At 40.4% G+C, this 24,358-nt stretch overlaps 1 long non-coding RNA gene across 1 annotated transcript in view; it reads right to left on the minus strand.

The window, feature by feature from the left end:
• The window catches only part of LOC121902529, a 54,406-nt gene that overhangs the window by 25,074 nt on the left and 4,974 nt on the right, over window positions 1-24,358 (minus strand). The window contains exon 2 of the long non-coding RNA XR_006097576.1: window positions 8,348-8,462. This is a non-coding gene — a long non-coding RNA (uncharacterized LOC121902529). The remainder of the gene's footprint in view (window positions 1-8,347; window positions 8,463-24,358) is intronic.

A 24,358-nucleotide genomic window follows, 5' to 3' on the forward strand; every position in this document is an offset into this window, starting at 1 on the left:
AAACAAGACCCTGCTGCCTTTGTTGTTGCTCCCTCTCTCTTGCTCCCTCTCTTTTCTCCCTTCCTCCCTCTCGCCTGGTCCCTCTCTGTGGTTCTCATGAATAATGAAGGCCTATAGAATCCAGTTGCTCAGATTGTCCCTGCAGTCGGATACAGCTCTCCTGTATTGATCAAATAAGGCTTCTTAAATAATTAACCAAGCCTTTGTCATGCAAATGAGTGGCCGCAGCGGTGAGTGTGTTCCTGTGCGCTTGTGTGGTTGCGAGTTCAAAACATTAGAAGTTGCTGAGGGTTCATGTTGGGCCCCTGCAAACAAGTTGGACGTCACTAACAAACTTGTGTTAGTGTACTCTGGTGCAAACATGCAACCACACACATGCACACACAGACCAGGCAAACAATCTCACTAGTCAATCAACGGGTGCATCTGCTCCAAACCTAATAAGCCTGCACTTTCTACCCCTTATCATCCCCCTGCCTTTCACTCCTTTTTTCATAAACCCCCCCTCTCCCCTTAACTCTCACTTTACGGTAATGGAGATGGTAGCAGTGAGGAAGCAGATAAAGCAACAAGAGCAGACAGAACAGAAAAAAACGGAATTTTTACTGGCATCTGTGCTAAGCATTCACTTAAAAGATAGTTTACAAATTGTGGGGGAAAAGAGATGATATAACCTTCACTGATTGTGCTTTGCATTCATCTTCAATAGTCCTGGTAACATACAAGTGCTTGGAAAAAGAACCTGCCATACAACTTTGTCTCTTTCTCTTCCAAGGACAGGCTCTTTAGCGATGCAACACTTCTTTGTAACAAATAGCTCGAGTTCTGTGTGATACAAGTAGTTTTTTTTCTGCAGTTTGTTATCTTTTGCTTTTAATGCAAAATGGGCAAACATTTTGGCACTGGCCAGACTGCTTTGTGATAGATCTTTGGGAAAGGGAAGGCAGTGAGTCACACCAAACCTTTCTGATATAATTCAGTGTGGTGCATTTTATTGCCATTGCATGTTTTAAAAGTTCTACCAGTGGCAGCAAAACAAAGAGATAATAACTCAGCCTCCTTTTAAAATGCCCATGCAGCAAAATTAAATTGATTCTGTAAAGGTACTTTGGAGACCTTGGTTAATTAAGCAGAAGTCAAAAATGACTTAGTAATTCCATTTCTTTAGCTGTGAGGGAATGACACCTTTAATTTGTATTTGGTGATTTGCTTTTATATTGACAAATTTTTAAAAAATCAAAAAATTAGTGTTGACTTCTTGTGTGATTTTGGAGCACTTGAACTACTAACGTTGACTCTCAGCGGTTGAAATCAGTTGTTCCTAATCTAACAAGGGGTCAAAAGATGAAAAGATGAAGAGGCTGCAAGATGATTACCAGGGTAGGAAATAAGAACAAATGGTATGCTTGCACAATGTTATGCTTGTAGTTTTGCCTATTCTTGGTTTCTTCTTTTTTTCTTTTTTGTAAAATCCTGTATTGATTTACATCCTCAGGCTCTAAAAAGTACTGAAATGCATTATTTAAGTAATATGATAATGTAAACTGCTGTAATAAATGGAAATGGAAAACCACTCTTTGATTTAACTGCTCACACCTCAAAGACATGCACCCATTGATGAAGGGTCGCAATTAGGCATTGCCTTCTCTTAAGAGATCACAGACAAAAAAGGAACCACTGATACAAAAGATGGCAATCAGTTACCATCATTACTACACTGAGAGTTGATGAATGAGCTGCTTTCAGATTTGCCTCGTCCACTTTGATAAGCAGCATGGTTTGTCTGACAACTTTTTGAAAATAACAAGTCTGTGCTTGTTTAAAATGTGATGATAGATATGATGGACCAGCTGCCCGGATCTGTGTCTCATTTTATCCCATGTTTGGTGGTAAAACTTCACTTCAAAAGCCCTATCTTATTATCATTGGTTCAGTTTTTCATATTTGTTTTTGACAAATATAAACTTGCCTGTTATGTCCTCATTTGGGGGTCATGTGGTCGCCAACATTACAGCTCCATGATTTTGTGTTTATCCCCCTATTTCTAAGTGTTCTATTCATACTGGCAATTATGTGGGCTGTTGATGAACAATTTAATAACACTGTACAGGTGGCTACTTAATATGGTGAGCTTAAAAGTAGCTTTATACTATTCTATTCCCCACTCTCACGCTTCCTTCAACCTGGGATATGGCTGAATGACGACCAGTGGCCCAACTTTGACCGCTATCTCTTCAACTCATTTTTCATTTCCATGGCAACTGCCAGTATGTACTCTATTCTCTTTTAATCCTTTCTTTTCCTCATTATGCTAATTAAGACCAACTCATAAGGATCACATCAATAAGTGCTCTTTTCTCTATTTTCTTCTCTCCTGCTCCTCTTCCCCTCTCTGCTTTACTCTGCTCATTTAATCACGATGGCTCAGAGAGTTAGGAGCATAAAAACACAGTTTTAACCCTGCTACCATTGATGTGCTGTTCACATTGAATGGTGTTAAAAGCTGATTTCATAGCAAATTAAATGTTAATTTTATCCTGCATAGCTGAGCACCAATTTGCTTTTTTTGTGCAAATATACATGGGTGAATGTGGCTGTGTGTGTATATATGATACCTGTGTGTGTGTGTGTGTGTGTGTGTGTGTGTAAAAGTGCTGTGTGTGCATGCTTGAGTGCCTGTGAGCTTGTGTGCCAACATGCCTGTGTCCTAAATGTTCATATGTGTTTCAGGGGATATTAAGCAAATACAACTCCCCATGAACTCTTCACAATTCTCACAGGACAGCTTTTGGAGCAACACAAGTGTTGCCTCAGCATCCTACTTTGATCAGTGAGGGGCATTTTGTTGCTACATCCCCTTTTGCCATGTGTTGCTGGGGTTTTTGCCAATTTATTCTTAGTCTCCACATGCACCTCTATTCAGGTTTGGTCATGCAAATCTGTAATCAGAAAGACACAAAAATCACTGAATATTTTGATATCTAGTCTATCTCCAGGCCTAGCAGGCCTCCTGTGGCTGTTTCTCTCTTCCCTTCTCTCTTACTGTCAGTAGCCGGAGGAGAGTTCTCCCACTAACTGTACAGCAAAGACTGACATGAAAAGAGGAAGAAGGTGAGAACAGAGATTGCCACTGGGAAAGACTGATGGCAGACAGGAAAAAAGAGACATCAGATCTCTGTGAAAAAGCAAGGTGTGCTCACTCCTTTATTCATCTGTCTGCCAAAACGCCTACATTTTTTCTGTAAATCTGCCTGTCCCTCTGACTTTGTGGCCAAAATGAGCTATTTAGCTTGACAACATTGGTAAATTACATAAAATTGGAATGGAAAGGGGCAGTTGACATTTGCGTAGATTTTTGTCAATAAGCATTGTCACCCCTGGACGCCACATGTTTAACAGCAGCAGACCTTGATTTAATTACTACTCTAGATCCACATCTCTCCACTGTCACTCACACACCATGCTACAAATGCCAAAGAGGCAGGGAAAGCATGATTGAGGGGAGTGGGGGTGGGGCTTTGGAGAAGGGTTGAAAATGCCACCTTCTTTGTCTTTTACACAATTACAGAATATCAGACCAATCTGTGGAACCTGTTTATTTTTCATTTTTTATGAAAAGATGACACAATGACATGAGGTTTCAAAAAATAACTGCTTCTGCCACGGTATAATTATGCAAAATTCACCAGTAATCACCAGGAATCTAATAATTAAAACTGTCAGTGAATTATCAACCACAAATCCCAAGTTATTCTCCCCTACTGCTTTTTTTTATAAAGTGATTTGTTTCATATAGTTTAAATTAACACTGGGTACTAATAGGGTAGTAATAATACCTTATTTTCACATGTTTTTTTCTTTTTGCTAACATGCTGCTCTTTGGTTACAGTCTAATTTCTATGTTTACTACTGAAGTCTTCAATCAGCTTACTCACTGAATCAGCTCCCCATCCTCTCTGTCTGCAACTCACGCATGCCTACAGGGACCAAAAGCATTCATTCCCTACAGCTATTCTTAACATGCTCACTCGCTGGCTTTAGTACACACACGCGCACACACACACACACACACACGCACACACACACACAAATACAGAGAACCCAGGCCTTGCCAGAGGAAGGCAGGCAAACTTTCCCCCAGTGCAGCGACATCTCCCCAGGACAGGAAAAGTAAATGAACAAGAGTGATCTGTGTGTAAGTGTGGAACCGAACACAATGTGTTTTGCTGTAAAGCTTTTCTGTCAGCTCTGCGGGCTCTGAGAGCACATGGCCCATACAAATAGGCTGCCCCAGGGCCCGCTTCCTCTAATACGGCACAACTATGAGCAACAGATGACAGAGTGGGGAGGGGGAGGCAACATGGAGAATGAAGCAAAGCTAGATCACCCTTTACAGAGGGAGATAGAGGGATGGGGGCAGTGAGAGTCCAGCATAAGAAGGACCAGCAGACATGTGTATGCATGTATGTGTGTGTAAATTAGAGCTTAAATGAAGAAAGTATTAACAAATGAGGAATGAAAAGGCAGCACTGCATGTTTACTGTGAGAGGTCACATGTAATGAGTCTGTGTATTATAGGTTGCCAAGAAGACCAGTGTGGGTGTATTTAATAATGATATGTTATGAGAGCGACATAGACAGAGACAGAAAGGCAGAGCGACTAAGTCAGAAGAAGAAAAAAAACCCCCACAAAGAAACAAACGCAAAAGAGATACAAACAAAATGATTGACAGAAGGAGACAGACAAATAGATAAAGAAAGAGATGGGAAAAGATGGGGCCAGAGACAGACAGAGGCAGTGGTTGAGAGACACGTTGCCGGAGACTTTGCTATGACAACCTTTACAGAACTCAGCATGCTCCCAGATGCACAGCTGAAATGTCACCGACAGTAAGCAAGAGAAAGTGCTAGACACACAGAGAGACGTATCTGCGCCACACAGGCGATACAGCTGACAAAACCTACATCTTCTTTTAAGTACGCCATGATGACTGAAAATGTGGTCAATTCTGTGACAAAATAGCATTCACATCTCAACAATGTGAAGACATCACAAAAGATATGCCAAAGAAGTCCTCTCTGCACCGGCTTATTCTATGCGTCCTTTTATTTTCAATCTGCTCTGTTTGATTAATTCTCTTTCAGTACAGCTGCTGAGTAATGAGCTTCTTTCAGTCATACTGTGTTTAACACTGATATTGCGTCATTCCTCACCAGGATTTCTGTAACTGGATATCAAAAGTCTCTAAAACACTCCAAAAGCGGCTAATGAAATAAGCAACGTGAGTCTAATTTCACAGGAAATTAAAGAATATTCAAAAACGAACTGTGTAGGATTCGCACATGGCTTGTGTGTTCGTGCGTGCGTGTGTGTGTGAACTCGTCTTGTGCTGCTTGTGACGAAGTTAAGAAGTGCCCCACCTGCTTGAGCACCTTTTAATGATTATTGATGAAGTTGCTCAGTTAAAGAGAAAAACAATTAAGACCCTGCCAGTGCAGAGTCCACAGCACTAATGAGCAGGAGCGTGCCTGGGCCTGCTCGCATTACTGCTGACTAGTGTGTAAAACCTAATGGAAGCAACACTTGTTTTAATCGCACCTGAATCCTAAAGGCTCGAGGTAGCTGTCACTGTCAATGTCTTTACAGGCTTTAGCTTATGGGGCTGAAGCAACAGCAGATGGGAGAGGAAACACACGACGAGTCCTTGACTGTGCAGCTCGCTGGAGCCCGGGGTGGTGGCGTGTGCAGGCGGCTTTTCACATCTGCTGTTCACACATGGGCAACCTGACCCTTCCCCTCTCCCGCGGGCCCCCGAAGAACCCAATAAAATCATCAGCCTCTGCTCAAGATGACTGCCTTTGCCTCCTGCAGCATATCTGAGCTGCTTTTTTCTCTGTTGCCCTCCTCCCTGTCATCTCCTTTTCTGCTCTCTTGTCTCCCCTGCCTGCATCTCCCCTCCTCTTTTTGTCTGCCTATAGTAGTCTCCCATCCTTACCACCTTTTTTTTTTTTTTTTTTCCCTTCCTCATGCACTCTCCTTTCCCAACCTTGCCTCCCCTTGTTTCTTATTCCACAACGAGCTGATTCTAAGCAGCCAACAGCAGCTTTATAATTTATAGCAGAACCACTGGCTGGCTGACCTTTTCCACCTCCAGCTGTTTCCTCCTCCCTTTGGCTTCACTTCTCTCATCCTCTCTCTCTCTCCCTTCTCCTTCTCTCCTCCTTTCTGTCCATCTACATCCAGAAAACAGGGCCAGATAGTGTCATTATATTGTACTGTGTGTGTGTGTGTGTGTGTGTGTGTGTGTGTGTGTGTGTGTGTGTGTGTGTGTGTGACTGAAAAAAAAAAAAAAAAAAAAAGAGTGAGTAATCGAGCTAGATAGACGAGCACGAGAGAACAAATAATATCGTTCTCCAAAGGGCTGCGTCTGAGAAACATTAGCTCTTCTTCCTGTGTGTGTGTGTGTGTGTGTGTGTGTGTGTGTGTGTGTGTGTACGGGTAAGTGTGTGTGCCACATCGACAACACCAGGCCTGACTGAAGGATTAACAGAGCCCATATGTGGGACTCACCCTCCCCACACATACAAACACACTCCGTCACAACATCAAAATCCTCAGCTGGATTTGTGAGCATCATTCTGTCTTTCTTACTCATTCCCTCTTTCTGAACCCCAATCTCATCTAGGAGAGGATTTATGAGGGGGCGCACCTCATCCCTCCAACGCAACACAATCTCAATTGGACTGAGTACAGCCTTATTCCAAACCAGACATCCATTAAACCAAGGTATTACTGTAATACAACTATCGGACAACTCTATCTCTTTCTATCTCCCTCTGTCTCTTTCATTCAGGCTGAACATCAGCAAGAGTGATGTTATTAATATACAGTAGATTCTGCTAGTGTGCAGACATTTCATTTCTATGTATATCAGATTAAAATGCCTTGCAGCAAAATCCTTATATATTTAAATAGAAAAAAAGCTCTTTTGACACAAGAGGATCTGGGTTAATGCTTGGATGATGATTAGGTTTGGGCCTTGTTTAGGCTCTATGTTGAATTCTGTCAACTAAATGAATATGTAATATTGTCCATAGATCGCTTCTCTTGGCTGATAGGCTCAGGAGACAGGGATTTTAGCAATCTAGTCTCCTCATCTCTCCCCTAGTGTCTATACTCCTCCCCAAAGACTCTCCGATCCAATTACCAGCCTGGCACTGCTCAGCTCGGCACCGACTCTGCCAACCTGGGTGAACTATGTCTCTTCTACTCTGCCTGCCTTACTTTCCCTTCATTCAGTCACTCCACCTTTATCTTTGGTTTGCTCGTCGTTTACCTCGCTATGTGACGCTGTCACGCTCTGTCAGCCTGCAGCAGGCTTCTGCTTCTTCTTTTTTTTTTTTTTCTTGCATTGTAACGTCGTGTGCCTGTGTATGTGTTTGTCAGCTGTGTGCTGAGAGGGAGTTTCAGGCTGATTAAAGAGATGATTTATAGGAGCATGATGTTGGAGGAATTCCCTGATCGCTCCTCAAATCGCGTCTTCTCAAATGAGCTCTATCCACTCAACCACAGACAACCGCGGAAGAAACTCGCCCCCGAAGAAACACGCACACATGCACGCACACGTGAGCGCACGCACACACACACACACACACACACACACACACACACACACACGCCCTATTAAAATATGTTACTTGAAACAGTCTTTAACATCTTCCACAAATCAGACACCTACAGTAAGATCTGACCAGCACATCTGTTCCATTTATATTTAGTTCACTCATTACACTGGTGGGAATATAAACATTTTTTTCCCAGTTTCCATCCTTCTGTGAATGTGTTTCCCATAATTCATAGATAACACATATTTGCAGAAGCCTCCTACACTTAATATGACATTTGAGACTGACATTCTCACATATATTAAAAGAACTATCTGTGATCCAAATGTGAGCAAAAGAGCTGGCCTTATATATCGTGTGGTTTAGCTTGCTAACCTAGAAGCAAAATAGCTAATGCAGCTCCCAAATACAGCATGAACTTTGCTCATACTTTGTTTATACTGTGAAAAATAAATGTATGTTTATCCATGAACCATGCATAGCACTGTCAGAGAAGAGAAAAACAATGGCCTTAGTTGGAGTAGCAGAGCAAGTTAAATCCAATACTGCAACACAGTTGAGTGTGTGAGTCAGAGCGCTTAACAGACTAAATAAAACTGACAAAATCTCTAAAAACAGCTAAGTAGATAATACATTATTAGAGAAATTCTATCCTCATCTACTTTTATCAGTCTGATGTCTAAGCATTCAAGTTATTTTGTGATTAAACGGTGTAATTTACCTTTCTGTTGTATCCACTTTCTGTCAACCATCCTTCATCTACTTCTGCTTCAGTTAGTGATTTTCTATATTTCCCAGGAAGCCTTTCGACATACTCCAGAAAACGTGCCTGGATTCTGTGAGAGGCCAGAGAAAACAACAACAATAGAAATATTGATAACATTAATCTAATATCAGCATGAACATAAGTGTTCGGTCAAGAAAAATGAAAAATGTATTCTATAAACTATTATACTGACATAATTCTGGAAAAAACAATTCCTTGAAGGTTTGATATTTAATATTGATGATCTTCCCGTCTGAATTTAAAGCTAGCTGTAGCGCTGGAAATATCTCTACAGTACATGTATGTGAAATTGCATTGTCCAAATTTGGCAGGTTATCCAAAGGCATACACACCATGAAATAAATGATGAGTGCAGAAACAGTACGTCACTCTATCACAATCTGTTGCTTGACAGTTGTTTTTTCTCACTTTGTGCACTCTGATCTAATAATAATGCAAATGCTAGAAACATTAATTATTATGCTGCACACTTTGAAAAGTCACTGGGGAACAGTACCTAGATATATCCATCATAAACTGGGAACGCAAGGAGCCGGTGGTAAGTCTACATTGGGAAATCATCTGTTTTGTCCAGAAGATGTGTGAACTCTTTGGCTTCACTGTGTCGACGGGGCTTCTGGAGAGCTGCGGTCACTGGGGTAAATAGCTAGCCTTAGCTGTTGATGGTGTATAGGCTTGTTTAATTTTTGTTTAAACACACCTTTGACAGAGCTGTGCTGAGTACCAAAAGTGGCGCGACAGTTAACATAACAGATTATGTTTGCTGATGACTAATTAATAAAGTTATGTAGTTACTTTTTCAATGAGTAATGAGTAATTGACTTTTGGTGATTACATTTTTCGATTAACTTGCACCCCACTGCGGACCATAGCAACAGACAAACACATTTAAATTCAAATCTATGGGGAATTTAAGCATCCACTTCAACTAATTGGCATGTCTTTGGAATGTAGAAGAAAAACAGTGGACAGTAATGAAACCCACATGCACAAGACGCCATGTAATCTCTTTGTGTTTTCTCGTCATTCATTACCAAATATCTGTTCCATCAGTCTAATATCCATTGAGCAGAGGGACCTCGCCTGTAGCTGTAGGGCTAATTTTACGATCAATAGGCACTGTCTTGTTGTGTTGTATAACCACTATAAGCAAATTATGTGTTTAATGGGAAATATAGATGGGTTGTGTGTTTTCTTAAATGTCCCCAGTTGCTTCAGGTAATTTTGTTCTATTGGGAGAGCTGTTCGATATCTGACACATTGGGAGTGTTTTTTTTTTTTTTCCTGCTTTCTTTCCAGCCTGTTTCTCTGGCCTGCAGAGAGTGAGAGAGAGGCCTTGAATAGTGATGAGTGAGTGCTGTAATACAACTTCAGTTCAGAGATTCATTAACAAACTCTGATGATTTTTTTTTTTCTTTTTTTCCAAATTTTTTTTTTTTTATGCTACATCACTCTCAGTACAGGGGTTTTGGCTGATATTAAAAAAAATCCTACAGTATACTCTCTCAAGGTTACGCTTTCTCTCATTTCCCCTGATTCCTATGATTCTTCTTGAAAGTAATTGTTCCATGCCATGGCTCTATGAGTCTATGTGAGTTATTAGCTGAATCCTCCGGCACGAGTGTGGGCTAAATGGAACTGTGTCAAGAGGCTGTCTGCCCTGCTGCTGCTGTGTGTGGGAGGATGACTGGGAGTTAAGTAACAATGGCCAAGTGAATTCAGTGCAATTTTTACATCTGTACATGTGTCTACCACAAGTTTTCTCCGATGCAGCATGTCCCAACCAGCAGATCAAACAAAACATCAAATTCCGATGTAAACATTTGTGATTGTATTCAAATCTCAATATATTTTTGTTCAGTGAAAACGGGCTGTTTCGAGATAAGTGTGAATGTATGTGTGCATATGTGCGTGGGATGGTGGGAGGATGATGTTAAAGGAGAGAGGTCTGCAGTGACAGCAGGAATACCTGGAGGATAGAAAAGAGAGATATTTGCAGCATTTGGCCTGAAACACAGGAACATCGTAGAGGTGACAACAAGCATACGAACAAGGTGTAAATAAAGAAAATGAACACATGGAAGAGAAAAAAAAGCACAGGGGAGTCAGGACAGCACTAGGTTGCTGTCATTTTTGAGGCCTTGTCCTACTGTCCTGCTATACTCACTGGTCACAAAAAAAAGACACTAAGTCCCATTAATGCTCACTATGCTCCTCCTCTTCCCTTTCTGTCTTTTTGTCTCTCTCTGCTTCACTCACACACACACACACACGCACAGATGAACTGCCCTAATAAAAGCTGCAGCAAAAAACAGGCTGCCTTTGTCCTATTACTGAGAGCGGAGCTGACGTTAGTGAAGTTGGCAGCCATGGATGACTGGGAGCCACCAAGGCCTCAGTCAGCTGACATTATCCTGCCCCTCAAATGTTACCCAGCCCTGCAGCGGTGTCTGTCTGCGTGTGTGCCTGTTGTGCTATTTGTTCTTGTCCAAATGTAACTTCTGGATGGAGTAGCCATTCATCGCTACGTGGACAGGATAGAAAAAAAAGGGAGGGAGACAGAGAGGGAGAGAGAGAGAGAGCGACAAAGAAGGTGGTAATCTGAGTGAATCTGAGCGCTGATCCTCTTTGGCTCTCATAGTGTGTGTAGGAGGTCACATCCAGCTTGAGCTCTGGGATAAGATGGGCAGAAAAACAGAGGAGATACGATATTTGGATGGGAGCTAAAGTCACTAACAACAGATTGAAAAGGATCAACGTTACCGTAGCATAGGAAAATATGAAAAAATAATTTGAATTATCTGTCTGTATTCTGTATATCTGTGTGTGTGTGCTGCTACCAGTGAGTTGAGAACCACATCTGCCACAGGATTACAGACGCACACTCACACATTGAGCCACACGAAATCTTCAAAGGTACACTGGGTCAATGACCATTCAAATTTTGTGACAGCTGTAATGCCGTAGGTCTGAACTGAGTCAAGGCTGCATAGATGAGCTTTCAATGCTCCAACTGTAGTCCAGGGATGAGGATGAAACCCGGCAAACAGTCCAGATGGGTCAGCAGCACAGAGCCAAAGCCCTCCTCAACCTGCAGGATCAGGGAATCAGCCATATTTCACAGCTAAGGCAGAGATCACACACACGCAAAATCTCCCACATGCAACACAAGCAGACACATATCTACTGTACCTGCATACACTCACGCAGACATGCAGACCAGGTGTAGCCAATCAGATGAGTTTAAAAATTCTATCCACAAGGCTGAAATGTAAGGTAATAAAACCCAGCTCACCAGTTTGTTTATGATAACTGCTGTAAAATAGCTGCCGCCTTGTTTTATAGATTGAATGTCATAAAAAGATCAATTTGTTTCTTTGGGAATAAGCAATAATACAGTGCATTTAATATTCCTTTTTACAGACTTGTTTATTTTCATGTAGACTAGAGCATTAGAGATGCCATTATAAGGCCGGCTAAATTGGTCCACTGAGGCTCAGTCTAGCCCATAACAAGCACCGTGATTCTAAAACATTTATGCAACATCGCCCAACATTATAGATTTTAGTATTTGCTATGGAGAATTGTTTGGTCCCTATAGATGATCAACAATGATGTAAATTCATGGATCAGTTATGTGCCAGTTTCCTCTTTCCTTCTTGTGTCTTTCTTTCCTTTGTGCAGCGAAAACCCGTTTTTCACCCCTGTTTCCCCCTCCAAAAACAGCCATTAACTTGTTTTGTCTTTTCAGAGTCAGTCGCTAATTAATACAAAATTAGCAGGCTGATTGTCCTGAAAACTTCCAAAATTGTTGTCAGGAAGAGGTTTTGAAAATAGCTCTCTGTCACCCGTCTCAAAAAGTGTGATTATGCATATCAGCTGCAGCTCTGCTTTACTGCGCGGAAGACGAGCCAGAGCAGAGAAGGGATGTGTGAGCGTACATTGTTAGCAATTACTTTTTCTCAGAATAATAGTCAGGCAACTGTGGGTCAGACCAAATAAATAAGAACATAAGTCAGGTTTAGGGCACATTGTTATCACAACTGTGCCAGTGCTGTGACTGTGAAATGGAGAATACAGTTTCACTGCTCTCAAAATCACTCTCGCCCACTGTTCCTCAAGTTCAGCTCACCCAGTGTGATATCCACTTGCCGTTGGTCAATACAGGCTCATGAAATTCCATCTACACTGGATTTGTGCCCTCATCATATACTTTATGTTCTGGCTTGGCTTGTGTTGGGTAGTGCCAGCCCAGCACATGCCTCTAAACAACTGTACGGGGGGAGTTTTTATAGCACTATTATTCCACAGAAACCTATGTTTTCTGGTTAAACAGAACTGAGACAAAAGTGATGAATATAGGAGGGAGGGATAGACAAATTCCCAATCCTATCTCTTTTTGGGGGAGAAAAATAAAATAACCAATCCATTATGCGAGCACCACCCCTGCTGTGTTCCGCTGATTCCTTCTAGCTATTAGCAGCTTATGACACAAATAGATCACACAAGATATTAAAAATCAGCAGGATTCTAACAGTTTAAAAGCCCCACCGTAATCCTTGCTGTGGAACAAAAACATGTCTTGAATGCAGTCAAATTGTTTTTTTGCTGATTCTTCCTTCTTTTTATGGTTATTGTTTAGTATTCATGTTTTATAGTGTGCGATTTATTGAAGATGGAATTTACCGATGCGACAGAACGGAGGTGTGAGGCAACACAGGTCAAAAGACAGAGTTAAACTCATCAGTTGAACATCCACCAAAACACTGACGGTGCCTTGCTCTCTGTTTATACATACATTTTCTTAATTTTAAATTTCTTCAATCCCCAAGTAAATATGACTCAAATGAACTGATGGCTTTGCTTTCATCCTGGCAGGCTGCTATTGTGCCAAAAATATTGAAGTGTCTAGTCAGTATACAGGCAGATTCAATAATGAAAACTCAGGAGAAAAATGGTGTTCATAATAATGAAAATGTGCAGATGTGCTGTATATCCACAGCACTGGATTTAAAACTGTGTCTACAAAAACCTCAGTCACAGATTTATGCCTGACAGGAAATAAAAAACAACATTTTGTCAGAATTGAAGTTTGAAGTTTTGGTTGATGTTAACTGTTGTTAACATCGTCTACTGTAACTGACAGCACCTGGATGTGCTCCACAAATCCTTATCACAATGTTTACATACTTTGTGGTACAATATATTATTGGTTCAACTCCTAGATACAAATTTTACAGGAATGCTTTGATGTAGGGATTAATCTCTTACATAAGTGCTCATTTCAATCATGTGAGGTAAAATCTTGTCTTGTAAATACAAATATTGATGTTTTCTGTCACTGACACTTTCAGATTTCCATATCATAATATTTATTACAGCTACACACACACTACAATTATAAAATGCCACATATGATTTGGGGAAATCTGAGGAAAACAAAGATGATATATATACTTCTGGATGTGGAGAGAGGCTGGATATTGGTAAGAACAAATTGTTCTGAATTCAGGTGTGTAGAAAGGAAAGAGAGGATACAATGGCCTGAGATGTTTGATGGAGTGTATAATCTTTGTCTATGAATCCACATGATCCCACCAGCCATGCACCTGTACGTCTGATTTAACAAATGTATTCCCATTCTGCCTCAGACTCTCACTGCATTTAGCTCCTTTTTGGGTTATGAAATCCATGTTGAGAAAAAAATGAAATACAGGCAGACATAATAAACATGAAAGCAGTTTAAGTGATTTTGTTGGTGCGCCTTCAGAAACTAAATCCATGAAAATCCATGAAACTAAATCCATGAAAATAGCACAGAATGTGAGTATTTACACTAAGATGTAGTCTGAGTAGTTAGAGGCAAAGGCCTAACTCTTATACCAAAATTGCACTTAAGCCTTTTCACATATCTTATGCTGGCTTTACACCAGATGATATTTACAGTAATTTCAGTTTAAGGGAAACGTCCTATTTAAAGTCTAATCACAGAGTCGTGTGTGGCTGTCACCACACTGGAAGGGTACGACTCAGTCAGAGCTAATTTAATGCAATCTTTTTCCTTATTTTGACCGTTCTGACACAATGTTTTTGTTATCATAATCAGGGTTTAGCTTTGCAACAGATGCATGATGGTCAATGATGGAATACATACTGTAATTTTACCAAAAGGTGCATTCTCTTTGGCTCAAATCAGCAGCAAGCGCTAGTAAACATGGTGATTGTAGTGTTAAGGGGTGGTCACACTGTCATAAACCTTTGGAGATTCACTTTGAACATCATTCACATTTGTTGGAAAACATGCAAAGAAATTCACAAACCAATCATTTCTGGCTGCAAATAAGTTTTTCTCTTTAAATGTGTTGATCTCTGACATGTGACTTCATGCAGCTGATTGTGTTTGGAGTTATAAAAAAAATTCAAAATGGAGGACTGCAAAACATTGGAGGTGTCACATTAATCAGTGTAAAGTAATCCAGAATAATTCTGAAAGAAAAGAAAAAAAGCTTTCTACTCCAGTCTTGCAGGTAGCAGCAGGCCTAATCCTAATTTAGCTGCAACATATATGCTCAACCCAAATAACATAATCAATTAATTAACATATATAATAATATATATAATAAAATAACATCATTTAATTTCCAACCGCTGTCACAGACTGCTTGATCAGTCAGTTTTTGACCAATTAAGTTATCAGTATATTTACTCTTAAAACGGTTTCAGTTACATATATAGCATTTTGTGTGTCAGCATTCTGTATCTCTGATTTTTAAAGAAAATCTGTGGAATATGGTAACTGTGCTGCATCAATTTAAAATGATTATAGTAGTCAATCAATATATGTAATCCAATTGGTGTCCCTGGGAATAAATTGCAAATTCATTCAGTCCTTGATAAATTTTGTCATCTTAGGAGGAAATTAATAAAATTATCATGGTGTCTCATGTAAAAGTGGCCGTGAATAACTCTTGAATAAAACAAAGGTAAATCCCACATCCTCAATGTGAACATCAAACACAAGCATGAAAAGGAACAATTCAAACTTGAAAGACTAAGATAACTTAACAGTACGAATCAAACACATCGTCCCCAAAACCATCCTCAGTCCTTATCAGGCCTTCCTCCTTAAGAACAGACATATTTTGAAATCGATGTGAAACGACTGTGGCGTAAAGAAGACAGTGGAGTGGACTAGAAGAAGTCTATTGTCTAGACTAATCATGCACTCTGCCTGAATACACATACACACACAGACACAAACACGCACACACTGATGTGACATGCTCTTATTATCCACGGCGTCACATCACACCGGGAGCCCCATCACGACTCGACACCTACACAAACAAATAGAAATCTTAAGGCGAGAAGACACCTGGTCACAATTAGAAGCTGAGGAATTAACTTTAAGCACGGATGTTCTGACCAGAAGATACAAATATAACTCCTACACACTCACTCACACACACACACACACATGCGACTCACATGCAAACCCCCCCACACACATGCACACACACAAACATCTCAGAGGGCATATTCATACACAATAACATCACAACATCCACTCGTGTTATTACTATTCATCATCTCTTTGTAAACATCAAATAGACAAGTCCTTGTCTGTGTATACTTGTGTGTGTATACATGTGTGTATGTGTGTGATGAGATTAGAATCATTCAGGACATTCATCTATTCTGCTGCTGGTGAGGAGATTGAGTGGGGCTGGGTGATATGATGGCACTTTCACAAAGGATTACATTACTCCCCTCTCTCTCATACAGTACTCTTTTGCTCTCCCCGGTCCTTACATTTGATAATGGACACCGCCTATATTATGAACTGAGCAGGTGCTAAATAAAAGATTAACATGAGAGAAATGAAGGTATATGCATGCAAGCATGTGTGAATATGTATGTTCGACTTGACTTATTGACTTTTCTTTTACCGTCCGTTCACTGCACATATGCTAATTACACAGTTCAATCAGATTTCTTTTTTCATTCTTCACTACTATGACAAATCGTATTGACCCCCCCTGTAGTGGCTCCATTTGAAGCCACTGTCCTATCCAATCAGAAAACCATCTCATATTGGGGCAGAGCAAAAGCAAGTCCCCTGTGGGAATAGTGTGAATGGAGCCATGGCGTAACATGTCCAGCACTATCTGTGCACACGTGACATTATAGTAGGGATGATTAAAAGTATGTTTAAACGCCTGGTGTATTGTAGAAATAATGATAAGGATAACCATTAGTTAATGAAATAGGTTGCAATCTAATAGCAGCTGCTGGCTATATAATGGAAGTTAGCAGTAGTAATAGATGTATGGAGCTGGAATTTAAATAGGTCACTCCATTATGTGAATGTTATGTGTGTGGCGTTCGGGAGGATCGGCTTAAAATTTGTTTATCTGGGAGGAGCTGGCACTAAGGACTTTATACTGTATGATTTAGCATCATGCATTCATTGTGAATAAGTCTGTTGTTAATTGTCATTAATACATTTCAGTCTAGGATTTTTATTATAATAAATATAAAGAACAATGGTCTTGATGGATGCGATGTAATATTGGCTTTCTGTGGCTTATATTGTATGTTTCATGATACGTACATACAACACCAAAATGCTTATACTGGGCCAGCATTTCATAAACAATTCAAAGGAACTTGGCAAGATATTTTGTGACAGCCAAATCACTCAGAAGATACCTTGTAAAGCATATAATGGGTTTGAAGCTGTAGTGCACATCTTTGATATATAAACAACAAATGTGACTAAAGCCCCATTCAGATGGGACGGATTTATTTTTCCACTGCTTAAGAGCTGTTTGTTCTTCTACAACACACATTTTTGCTAATCTGATAGCTGAAAACATACTAACACCAACATATAGGCCTGTTTAGGAACCAAAATAACCACAGAAATAAATAAATACAATCAGCAGAGCAAGACCACATAAAAGCTCACAAAGAGGGGCTGTTGTAATGTCAGCTAAGCGTAGGCACTGGTATTCTCTTTGAGTCCAGTTTTTAGCTTATATTTGTTTAAACTGATACTATTAAAAGTATACTGAAACCAGCTATTAGCAGTTCCTGTTTGCAATGTACCCATTGATGTACGGACAACCATCATTTTATTGCTTTGATACTGAATAAATTTTAAATGTGATCTTTCTCAGGCAAGTTCTGAAGTGTCTTTTTTTCTATGATTTCTCAGTGGATTCACAGACGTTTATTTGTGATGTACATCAGATATAATGATACCCTTGGGAAGTGTGAGTCACGCTGGAATATACAATATACGTTTCATGTCTGTATGTTAAGATTTGACTTCGAGAAGGAGCTATGCCTGAAATTCACCTCACACAGTATCTTTGCCACGACTCTCCTGTACCCCCTGGGGAGGCTTTTGATGTTGTCCTGTCTATTCTACTCTGTAATTCCTCCATAGTTAAAATGCTATCCGGAACAAGTTAGTTAAATTACCAAGCAGCACGGTGAATACTTCATTTCCTACCTCTCCCTGTAATGTTAATCCTATCCGAAAGGGGTGAATCTTTAAAAATATCCTATCTTCTTTAAATGTTATGTTAACAATCATTTTGTTATTTGGTGGAATTTTTTGCTTCTTGTTTGTACATTTCCCCCTGATGAATCCTAGTGTATATGCAAGAGGAAATTAGGCTTCCTCTAATTGCACAAAAGCATGTTTCTAAAAAAAGAAAACGAGAAAAAAAAATTGCAATGATTGCAAATTCTATTCCCACGAAACCCCCCCCAAAAAACAAAAAAACAAAACATACAGCTCTCAGGAGAGAGGGAAGGTCACTGTATTCACAGGCTAAAGCTGGTCACTAGAGACGGAGAGAGACAGAGAGATACTGAGGCAGAGAGAGAGAGAGCAGGCTAGAAAAAGAGACAGGAAGCCGTAATGACAAAAGCGTAGGAATCTAAGCTACAGTTGACTGTAAATGCTCTCCATTACAATAAATGACTTCATTACAATAAAGATGTGTTCAACCACCCTCTGTGTTTCAATGAGTACAACTGTGGAATGATTTGTTGAAGTGTGCTCAAGTAATGGAGCTTCAGATGCAGCCTGTGGTATTTACACTTATCCTCTCAATGTGCCGGCCCAGGACTGCCGAAGAGTATTTATACCTGCGCACAGCACCTGTATACGCACACTTCTGCACACACAGACACACACAGCTGTACCCCCTCCCCCCCTGCCCCCCTCACATTTAACTGTGATTATACCTTCTATGATTACATGTGACAAATAAACTTGATTGATTGATTGATTGATTGATATTAAGAAGCTTTTAGCACCTAGCAGCACTAATCCTACAGCCTTATGCTCACTGGTACTGGTGCCAAATGGTCTTATACGGAGGCTCTCTCATTCTTTCTCTCCCTCCCTTTCTTTCTCTGTGTGTGAGTGTGAGCATCTGTGACTCTTTGTGATGAATGGACGAGGCGAAAGAGGAGAGGGGTGAATGTAAGACATTGCACCACCGAGGTCAGTGAGAAGAGAGAAAAAGAGAGGATGAACAAGGGAGGCAGAGACTAAAAGAGGGGATGGGTGTACGTGGGGTGGAGTTGTGTGTATGCATGGGGTGGGGTGGTGGGGGGGCTGCTGCACATGAATTGCATACAAAAGCACCTACATGCACTCTGCCCCTGCGTTTATGTCCTGCTTGTCAGGCATGCAGAGCGCGCGTGTGGTTACGCATGTGTGTGTTTGTGTTTTTGTGTGCACAGTATTGTGAATGTGTGTGTGTGTGTGTGTGTGTGTGTGTGTGTACGTGCATGCGTGTGCAAGGCCGAGGTAGGTTAAACTTGTACTCGCGAAGTGTTCCCAGAAGAGATTAATCATCCTGTGCTGGAATGCAGCATCGCGGTCATAAATCATCACCTGACCCCTCTCTCTCTCTCTCTCTTTCTCTCTCTCTCTCTCTCTCTCTCTCTCTCTCTCTCACTGCCACACGTAGCGGTGGAGTCAGGGTAAAAGGAGTGTCATTGCATATCTGCAGTAAACAAACCAGCCAACAGCCTTGACAGAAGTGTGAAAGGCACGAAACAGAGCTAATTATCAAATACCAGTGCCAAACTAATGATCAATCAAATGTATGGAAGTCTGTTAAGGTCAAAATTATTGAGAGAATTACAATAAAAAAATGAATGGGAGTGTTTCTGTAAATCATAATTTGACGGTAAACAAGGACAGGATTGCAGGTGTAAGTTGTAGGTCTACAAAAATCTGGTTATTTTCAGTGACAAAACTTAACTTTTTAACCTTTAATGCCAACATTTTTAGATAACTTATTTCTACAATATTGACCTGTGCCTTGAGATGGTTAAGATTAGGAATAGATTGTGATTATGGCAAACAATTAGTGGTTATGGTATGGTCATGGTTTAGCAACTAAGACACTTGGCACTACACACCCAACCACCACCACGACCTCCACGCCCTTACATTCTCCCTTGCTACATAAAGGACACACACATGCAATGGCACTGAAGGTTGGCATTGATGTAAAGTGTTCAAAGTGAAATTGTCCAACATGAATATAATTTGTAAAATACCAGGTTGTAAAACCATTTCATTTGGCCTGGAAGTAACACTCAGCAATAATTCAGTGCTATAGTTTAGCTTTAAGCTAAATCATATATTGATAGTATGATCATACCATATATACATTTCTGTCATCCAAATTAATGATTCTTCACAAACTGTAACTAAAAACAAAATCAGTTATTGAAGCTTTAGCTTAATAGCAATGCTGGATCATTGCTTTGAAAATAAGCTCTGCATTTATAATTACGAATTTGCATATACCTGCCTTATTGTGATAAATCTCAATATTGGAAAATGGAAAATATCTTTAATAATATTGTGAGAGTGATTTGAACTATGTCAAGCCCTACCTGAAAGTGAAATATTATCTCAATAGAACCCTCCTTCTAACATCTGAACATGGTCGATTGGTTGTCTTTGTTTGGCTATAGATATAATTTAGAAATCAATATGAACCTAACAGCCAGACACTGTATGGGTGCATCCCTTTAAAGGACGCTTGCCAGAAACTGTAGAGCCATGTCACATTTCCAGAGTCTGCCCAAAACAGGCATAGAAAGAGGTGAGATCACATTTTGAAGTCTGCATGAAAGCAGCACCAAAATGTCTCTGCACACATGAATATACATACCTAACACTCTCAAATCTCGGAGTTTAGATTGTGTTTTTTGTCCTCATAGTTCTATTATTCATGAACAAGGACATGAATCCATTCTTGTAAGGTAGTTAATATTCCACTTTCTCAGCAGTGACTGTGCTTAGGACAGCCATTCCAGCTGCTACTCAAATGTTCAAGGGCAAATGGGAGCCAAGAGACGCTCTTGAACAAATGTTTTGATCAAACCTTTACGCCTTCCCACTATGATATCAGTGAGAGCAGGAAGCTAGCCGGAAGTCAATGCTGTACTGTGCATCTTGCGACCCATGTGAGGAAAAAAAGCCTTCCTTGGTTATGTTCAAGTGCAGGAAATTGATTCCTTAATATTAAAAATTCAACAGCTGAGTTATATTACTTTTCTGAGCCTATTCCCTTTCCCTTGTGGAGTTGGAAAATATCACAGTTTATTAAATTACTTCTCTGAAAAGTCTCTGGGGATGCCATCTTAACTCCCGTCCTCCTTCACAAGGCCATTTTAGACTGTAACTAGGCATGTCTGCTTAAAAAGAGAGACAGAGAGAAGGAGGGAGAGGATAAGCAGTAGAGGGATGGAAAGCACACTAAATTTCCAGAATTCATCGGCTGCCACAGAGAGTTTGTGGTTATTTCATTGGCTGCGAAAGGCATGGAATTGAATGATCCCACAAATCAAGAGTAAGGGAGTTAGTGTACAGTAAATGGCAAAGCCACAGTTACTGGAATTGCGAGTTTGCGTGCATGTGTGTGCCTGGATGCATATTTGCTAATAAGGACAAGCCCCTTAGCAGATATGTCCTCAGCTAGTCGGGGTTACAGCAGACACTTGAGTAACCTGCATAGCCCTCAGATGAAGTGTACTTAGAAATGCAAAAGTCCAAGGCTATTAAGCAAGTTCACTGCTGCAAAGCATGCTTAAGTATCATCCTTGATTGCTGTAACTACATTTCCTGTCCGAAGGAGCAAAAGGATCAGGACTGAAATGGATATGTATGTCCCAGCAATGACTGGGCAGTCTCTTTCAGCATGACTCAACCGGCCACACCTTCCCCTTAAGGGCAGCAGGGGACAAGTCCACTTTGCACTGCATTTCTCAAAAAGGAGACAGGAGGAAGTAGTGGGAGAATTTGTAATTTGTAGGGGAGAATACCTGCTTCTCCATACTAATGGGAAATAGTTTGAAAAAGCCTGTCTTTCTACACCAGGGCCAACAGATGAAGGCTTTCCTTGGTTACTTTGTGTAAAAATTAGCTTTGCAAGGCCCGCCAAGAAATTCTGTTTGATTCATCGTGGTCTGGCAAGGCTCAACAGGCATTTCGCTTGAGTTAGGTTCATCTTCAATGAGACAAAAATTACAACGGGGTTAGCATTTAACCCGTTTTTATATATATAGTAGGTGCCATTTGAAGTGACAGATGATTGACAGTGCTCTCCTTTGCTAAGACATCAACATGAACACTGCACATAACTACACAAACACATCACTCATTGGGCTGTCATTTGTCTTTGTTTCCTGGTGTGGAAAACCTCTGCTAAATCATCCACTAGTGGTCTTATACAGACTGGTATATGCTCAAAGACTGGTATTAGCCATGATCCCTGAGTGCAAGCAGGCACATGAGTTACAGACTTTACTCGAATTCAACCAGGATGCTCACAACAAAGCGCCATGAGCATGTGAGGAGGATGAGTTAAAACCAGTCGGTCAGCTGTCAGACAGATGTAGTAAATATCATCCCACTCTGCCATCGCTTCCAACACAAAAACCCACAGGATCCATGGGCATGGTAATCCAAAATGAAGGCTGCTCTCTACAAGCGTCACTTTTTCTAAAGCACAGCTAATGCTGGGTGTCATACGCCACACACATGCGGACACACATTGAACAACAGTGAGCACTGTGGTCTTAGCTACACAAAACCCCTTTAAAAAAAGATGAAGGTCAGAAGGAGTGTGATGGAGTACAGATGGCCTTCAGATTTCTTTTTTAGAAAAATCATAGACAACCAAACTCAACATTAACAATATTCAATTGTAGTAAATCTGAAAGCTGAAGCCAATATGTAATGTTAGATAGATGCTGGTTCCAAGAACTGCTATGTATTCAAATGTTCTCTCTTCAACTACAGCATCAATAATTGTTTCCACATTGAGTTTGGGTCTCTGTGGGCAATTTCACTTCTTCTAATATGTGTTTTGGCAGCCATTTTGAGCATCATTGTTCCAATAAAGAGATATGGGCTTTGTTTTTTTGTGGTAGTGCATTACACACTATGATCCACTGCACCTCTACTTTAATTAAATAATGAAAAACTGACTCCAGGCTGCTGCAGAATAACCATGCCAACCTCTGTACACAACTGATTTTCCTTTCTCATCCAAACCCACAAGATAGATGGCACAAAATTGTCTGGCAAAAGAAGAATTTTATTTTTAATCATTAATGCATTATACTTGTGATGAAACGCGATACAGCAGAATTATGACTACAGTTGTTTGGTTAGATTTGATGGGGCAAGTTAAGACACAGGTCATGTAAGATTATTAGAGAGGACTTCATCTAATTTACAGTTAGTACAGAGGTATTACTGTCACATGTGAAATTTAACCAGACTTTAACTTTCAAACCCCAAAGCCTTAAAACATCTCTCAAGAAAGCAATGGGATATGCCATCAACCATTTCTTTCATCTAACATCTAACCACCAATTAATCCATTACAGCAATTAATGTAATTTGCTCCTTCATCAGCAAGTCTTTGTAATTTTAGCCTGTTAAAAAACCGCAGAATGCTATTCCTACATATGCCTTGGCAAGCTCCCTGAAGGAGCACAATTAATGTTGAAAGTTGAAATGTTGAAATGTGAAACAGAGAGGACAATGAAGCATGAATGGATCAAATTGAGGGCTGGACAGCTAGAGCAGGAAATGTGGAGGGGGACAGTAAGTAGTCCACCACGCAATAGAAATGAGGGGGAAAACTCAGTTGGTCCATTCTCATCAAAGCCTTTCTGACACAGTGATATCTCATGCCACCCTAAAAGCTACTATCGGAGGCCAAACTAGGCCATAGGATATATAGTAACAGGAATGAAACCAAGTGTTTTTTTCCTATCTGGATGTGGATTTATGACACTGAGCTGATTGTATGTCTGGCTCAAAAAAAGCCATGAGCTTGTGAAATAGCTGAGAGGGTAGGACGGCTAGAACAGCCTGTAATAGAGCTATGCCACCAAGCTTAGTATTTTCTTTTTACTTCTCACATCCTGACAATTACAGCAACAGTATAAACAATATCCTCTCCATATTCTGTCACGAAGACCATCACCTACCTCTCCTCTTTCTAAAGGTCAATGTTCTTAGTTAATCAGTGGTGACAAGAGGTTCTTTCTGCTTCCATTACCACCTATCCTGTTCTGTCTCAAATGATAAGGTGCTAGGGTGTAATGTACCATACAACAACAGTGTTTGCTGTATTTCAAAAATGATTTTAGCTGATAAAATAGCATCCATGCCCTCACCTCCGTTAACCTCTGAGCCATTCAAGACCTGCTTGTGGAAAGGGCTTAAAAACAACAATAACAACAAAAAGAACAATGGAGGGTTTACACTGCAGGTGTGTAGATCTGCTAGGGAAAGAGGAGAACTCTCTGGGCCTTCAAGGTGTTCAGTAAAGGCCTAAGAAAAAATATTGAAAGAATTTTTGTTCTCCTAATTAATATATT

Source organism: Thunnus maccoyii, chromosome 8 (genome assembly GCF_910596095.1).
Source record: "Thunnus maccoyii chromosome 8, fThuMac1.1, whole genome shotgun sequence".
Lineage (NCBI taxonomy): Eukaryota > Metazoa > Chordata > Actinopteri > Scombriformes > Scombridae > Thunnus > Thunnus maccoyii.